Raw genomic sequence first — 6,591 nt, forward strand, 5'->3', positions numbered from 1 at the left:
TAAATTATCATCTCAATTAATAAAAATGATTCATTTTAATATTTTTATGTCATCCAATCAATGATAATTTCCAATAAATTATTTATAAAAATAATATAAAATATGAGTACATATTGTAATTTAAAAATATATGAATAAAAAAATCATGTAAATATTTTTTATTGATTCAGACCACAATCAATATAATAAAAAGAATTTATAATATATATTTTTTAATTAAAAGTAATTAATATTTAATCTCATGGATTGTCGCGTTGGGTATTATTTTATAACCATAGGATATTCGATTTATTAATCGATTAATTTTAATCAGGTATTCGATTTATTAATATTAATCTATTAATTCTGATCGGTACTACAGAGGCTAATTCTGATCGAGTACTATAAAGGCTAATTCTGATCGGGCATTGTGGAGGCAAGCGCAACCTTCCTATTTGTTCTATTCGCAAACTCAAAATATATCATAAATTCTTTTATCAATAAATATAATTATAATATATAAATTAGATGATCTTTTATCAATAAAATTATTTTATATTTTTAAATATAACTAATATTTTTATTCAATGGAATAATTTTACAAAAATAAAAAATATATATACTACGTTAGTATTTAAACATGAACCGAGCTTGAAAATAGTATTTATAAAGTTGAAATTAAATTTTTTATGGTATGTACAATAAAATTAAGTTTCTTGTTTACTATTAATTTAATATTAAAACCAAGCCTTTTTTTCTTGGACATTGTTAGGTAATTAATAACAAATTGAGCAACCATACAATTTTATTTATTTAATAATAGAACAAAATTTTATCCAATTATTATTTAAGATTTATTAAATAAAAATTATCTATACATATTTTCAAATTAACAATTCGAGCTGTAGAGCTGACTCTAAAACTATTATCTGATTCAACAATGACTAATAGCTGAATTCGAATCAAATTTTGAAACTAGAATTGTTAGCACTTGTTAGCAAGGACAAGCACTCCAAAAATTGGCGTATGCCGCTAATAGTGGCGAGCACACAATATTCTTTAGTAAAAGGCGAAAGAATAATTCGCTATGTGCTCACCATACGGCTCCATGCCTTGGAAACCTGGTTTGCATTGGTTTATATAGTTGTAGTTTGAGCGTCAGCCTTTATGTTTTACCCGTGTGGGATTGAGCCGGTACCAAGACTGTTTCCAAGTTTTCATATCTTCCTATTTTATCTTTCATCTGGAATAAAGACGAATCAGGGTTGATGAAATCTGAGAAAAGATGGTTGCTTGAATACCATCATTCTCAAAACAATGAAGAAAAAAGGGACCTTCCCTCTCTGTATCGAGTGATGAACAATTGAACTAGCAGGAGATTTTGCCACTCTAAAACATGCTTTGCCGCTCACATTGTGTTCGACATCACCAACTTTCTCTCGTTTATTATGTGATCACTTTACGGAACATATTGATTACACGTTCATAGCTTTGCAAATGCGTATCAGCTTTTTCTTTGCTGCTTATGTCCTGAATGTACCAGGGTTTGCGACCTGGTTGATGCAAGATGGCCAGACCAGTGCTCGACTTTAGTGGTGGCTGAGTGAACATGAGAGTCCGAGATTATACATTGATAGTGTTGATATCATTTATAGACAGATCTCCAATTTAATCTCGAATCTTATCGTCCCGATTATATGAGCAATGATACCTATGATATTTAAGATTTTGCTTTTTTTGCCCAGGGAATAGGGGGGGGCACATATTAACTTCTAAATTTAATAGGAAGAATTTAAAACTATTATTTTATTTCTAACACTAATTTGCATGTTTGTGTTATGCGCATGATAATTGTATGTATAATTTACAATACGTGTAAAATTTAAAATTTTATGACCCGGATACAAATTAATGTTAAATTCCAGGACACAAAATGTAAAAAAAGTAGAAGAATGTCTATAGGTAATACATTGGTCAAGGTCCAAATAAGAATCCACCAGAAACGATTAAAATAGTGCTTCAGATGGTACCCTTCCAAAAAAAATAACTGAAATTACCTGTAATGGCTTATCAAAATGATTAGGGGCACCTAAATTTAATCTTCAAACACTTTGTTAAAAGCATTCTCCAGTTATTTGAAACCCATTTTTCTAAAAAGCTGTTCAGCCTTTAACAGGATGACAGATTATTACAGTATGCCACGTGGAGTTATACTACTGGCTGAAGCTTCAAATCTGTTTTTCTTTTTTTGAAGGTACATTGCCACTTTCATGGGTTATTTAGCATGTTCCCCTTCCCGATCACATTCCCATCGCCAAATACAGAGAAGAAAAAAAGAAAAAAAAACTAAGACCCCCTCCATGATCACATTCCTATAACCCAATACAGAGAAAATAAATTGAGGAATTGTGAAGATGTTGCAGAGAGCAGCTAATAATGCATATTCATGGTGGTGGGCTAGTCATATCAGAACAAAGCAGTCCAAATGGATGGAACAAAGCCTTCAAGGTACTTTATATTTTTTCCAACATGTTTGTTTTTGTTGGTTTTCTCGGATTTTTTATTTATGAATATGGTTTTCCAGTCTTTTCTTATAATGTTGTTGATGAAATTTTCTTTCGTTGTTAATACAAATCTATGGTTATTACGATTATTATTATGGCATAGCTTTGAGACACTCAAGTCTTTATTTGTATGATTGGAAGATTCTGAGGAAATGCAGATATGGAGGAAAAGGTGAAGGTTGTTCTTAAGCTGATCGAAGAAGATGGAGATTCGTTTGCGAGGAGAGCCGAAATGTACTACAAAAAGAGGCCCGAATTGATTAATTTTGTCGAAGAATCTTATAGGGCTTATCGAGCCTTAGCCGAAAGATATAATCACTTGTCCACAGATCTCCAAAATGCAAACAGCACCATCGCTTCCATTTTTCCAGAGCAGTTCCAGTTTGCAATGGAGTATGAAGATGAATCCGGATCACCAAAGTCCGCAAAGAAGTCGTGGGAGATCTCGAAAGGTGGTTACATCCCATATGTCCTTGACAACACGAAAGGCTTTGTTCCGCATATCGCCGAGAACTCGAAAGGCGATGTCCCTACCGTTCCCAAGGTTCCGAAGCCTACCGTTGGAGATGTGAAGGGCTTGGCAGCATCAGGCATCAAGAGAAAACAACAAAAGATCATATCACCAAAAGGGAGTATTCATTGGATTCCAAAATCTGGTTTGAGTATACATGAAGGACTTGATGCGATTCATAGACTTCAGAAACGGATCCTGGAGTTGCAGACCGAGAAAGAGTTCGCTCGAAGCACGCATGAGTGTGCAATGGTGAAGTATTGGGAATTAGATAATGAGATTCAAGAGATTCACGAGCAACTTTGTAGTTTGGAAGACGAGTTTGGTGAAGGTCAGGCGATTGCGGATGACGAGGCTCGAATCGTGATGGAAGTGACTGCTTTGAAATCTTGCAGAGATACATTGGCTCAACTGGAGGACAAACAGGTGAGATCCGCCAAGGAAGCTCAAGTTGAGAAGAAAAGGATTGTTGTTTCTAGGAAAAAATTGGATGCCTTGAAGAAGTTACAGCTCAATCAAGAAAAGTTTAAAAGATTAGAACAAGAAACGGGTGAAAATGATGATGTCCAAAAGAGGAAGGAAATAGAATCTCTGAGGGAAAAGATCAAGCAACAGTTTGAGGTTTTCTTCAGTGGATCTTTGAGTGTGACAGAGATGGCAGAGAAGATCGATGAACTTGTGAAAAATGTGATCAACTTAAAAAGTGCAGTCGCATCTCAGTCACTTCTCGTCGTGAGACTACGAACTGAGATTGATATACTTCAATCTCGGATCGAGGTGTTGGAAGATGATAAGGACACATTGATTGATGGGAAAAATGATGTGAAGAAGAAGATAAGGGAGATGGAGGAGAAGTTGAATGAGATTCTGGAATTGAGCCAGAGTTTTGAAGATCAAAACAACAGTCTCCAAACCCATTTCACTGAAGCACATTGTAGTCTTGATCACCTATCCGAAAAAGTTCTTAGTATCAAAGAGAAGTTCGAAAAAGACCAGAGCTCATCCATGGCATTCGAATCATCCAATGAGAAGGCGATCAAAGGTGGTGAAAAGAAGTTGAAGATGGTAAAAGCAGGCATGGAGCTTAAAGAGAATTCTCTAGCAAACGTTGAATCCGAAAAAGAGTCTGCCGAGGAAGAAAACAACAATGGAAGCAAAGATCTTCAGGCTGCAAAACCAGGGATTGTCATGATGTCAACTTCATTACCAAAAGACTCACAAGAGACCAGAGAAAAACTCGATCACAATGATGGCTTTACGAACTGCGGCAATGAGAAATTAGAAGGGAATGACAACAATAACCTCGACCTGAAAGAGCATGAATCTGTTGCTACTTCTACAAATGAAGGAGGGGTTATTAGCCATGAAAATTCGAAACCTTCAGAAAAACGTGAAGACCTCAAAGCAGTGGGCAACGTTGATCCAGGTGCTTGTTTGCCAGGAGCGAACAACATCGACAAGCTCGGATCAAAAGAACATAAAATGGAAGACAAAGAGAAGAATTTGTTGATGGAATACAGTTTAATGCTTAGGAATAAGGATACGGAGAAGAAGCTCAAGGAAGTCAAGGCAAATAACCAGGGAGGGATGCTTGAGATGATGTCGCAGTTGAAAGAACTTAATAAGAGTAATGCCATGAAAGATGAATTGATTCGATCCTTACAAGAGAAACTAAGCCTTCTTCAAACAGGCCTTGGAGAAAACAACAATGCTGATCAAAATGTTGAACCAAGAACAGTGATTTCTGAGAAAACATTAATTATTGAAACTCGGGATGCAGAGAAAGAAGTAAAAGAAGACTTCGATTCCATGATAGAAATCGAAAAGTCTAGAACTACCTCAGAAATCGAAAACAATTCCCGAGCGGACATCGATGAACTTCTGGAAGAGAACTTGGATTTCTGGTGCAGATTCAGCACTACATTCCAAGAGGTAAACATGTTCAGAACTCGAGTGAAAATTTATCCTTCGAGGTTTCGAAGATCGAAGCAAAACGAAAGCAATACGGAAGTATCAGTTCCAAAGATACACTGCAATCCGATGTGAAACAATTGTCCGAACATCTGAGACAAGTGCACGATGAACTGACTGTCTGGACGGAGAAAGACGAATCGCTAAGAGAAGAACTGAAGGAGAGATTTTCGTCTTTGTGCGAGCTTCAAGAAGAAATAACAATGGCCTTGACAGCAAGTGCTGAAGATGATGAATTCAAGTTCAGAAGTGACCAAGCAGCGAGATTCCAGGGCGAGATCCTGAACATGAAACAAGAGAACATCAGAGTTGCAAATGAACTGGAAGCTGGTTTGGATAATGTAACAAGATTGCAGCTTGAAATTACTAGGAACCAGGCAAAATTGAGTGGAGACGAGGGACTTTCCGGGTCTAAAAAGTGTCGAAGCGGCGGCAGAGTGCATCGCTCCGACAGTAGGTCCGGAAAGGTTCCTCTGAGCGCATTCATCTTCGGCGGCAAATCGAAGAAGCAAAAGTCTTCGATTTTGCGTCGGATGAATACTCGGATGACCACTGTTTTACTAAGATCTGCGCATAGTAGCAAATTCTAGCATTAAGTAAACTGATCACTTGGTTGTTTCATTCATGCTTGTTTTGTTTTATACTATTTTAGTTCATTATTTATTTTATTAATTCTAGTTTGTTTCTTTCCTTCAACTGACTTTAAAACATCAAACTTTTTTAAAAAACCAACGGGACCTCAAATCATTTTTACATTCCATGTAATCCTATTCAGGAAAAAAAAATTTAACTTATTGACCAACGACGTTGATTGTTACAATACTTATATAATAGTCCACAATGATTGGTGTGGTGGTTCACGATGGCTAATGTCATGATAAATATGTTAAATTAATTTTTATGATTGAATTTGAGGATCAATTTTTTTTAAAGTTCGGGAACTTATTTAATATTTTAAAAAATAAAAGTTATTTTAGAATTTAAATTTAAAATTCAAAATATAAAAATATTCAAAAAATCAAATATAAAGATAAAAATTAATTTAAAACAATTAATATATATATATATATTAAAAACTAAAAGTGTTATTAAAAAATTAAAAAAATATCGCAAACTAATATCACAAACTATAAAACAATAAATTATTAATTATTAAAAAAGTAAAAAATATTTTAAATAATTTTCAAATGTTGTATACTAATTTATTATACTATAGGAAACATTTAACAAATAACTCTTAAAATTGTTTAAAATATGATTAGATGTGCGTATTGATACGAAAATTTTACTATATTTCTTAATCATATTCAAATATAAAATATATAAGTCTAGACTAATCTTATATGAATACTTTGTATTGATTTACCTATTTGAGGTCTTAATTATAAAGAAATTAATCCTCATCATCATATTGTCGATTTCTTTTTCTTTTTTTCCAATTTCAACCAAAGATGAATTTTCCTTGGAGTGTTTGGGAAATATTTCGGCTTCACAGATTGAAAGGAACTGGTGAAGATGTTCAGTGTTTCTTAGAGTCACCCCAGAAAAAAACTTTCAATTACAAAA

At 34.3% G+C, this 6,591-nt stretch overlaps 1 non-coding gene and 1 pseudogene across 1 annotated transcript; one reads left to right on the forward strand and one right to left on the reverse strand.

The window, feature by feature from the left end:
- Positions 1 to 970: 970 nt before the first annotated feature.
- On the reverse strand, positions 971 to 1,085 carry LOC120126744. Its single transcript, XR_005516483.1, has one exon. It is a non-coding gene; the product is annotated as a U5 spliceosomal RNA (small nuclear RNA).
- Positions 1,086 to 2,310: 1,225 nt separating this feature from the next.
- On the forward strand, positions 2,311 to 5,646 carry LOC120126697 (annotated as a pseudogene).
- Positions 5,647 to 6,591: the final 945 nt, after the last annotated feature.

The sequence above is a fragment of the Hibiscus syriacus genome, unplaced genomic scaffold (assembly GCF_006381635.1).
Source record: "Hibiscus syriacus cultivar Baekdansim isolate YM2019G1 unplaced genomic scaffold, ASM638163v2 tig00110461_pilon, whole genome shotgun sequence".
Taxonomy (NCBI): domain Eukaryota; kingdom Viridiplantae; phylum Streptophyta; class Magnoliopsida; order Malvales; family Malvaceae; genus Hibiscus; species Hibiscus syriacus.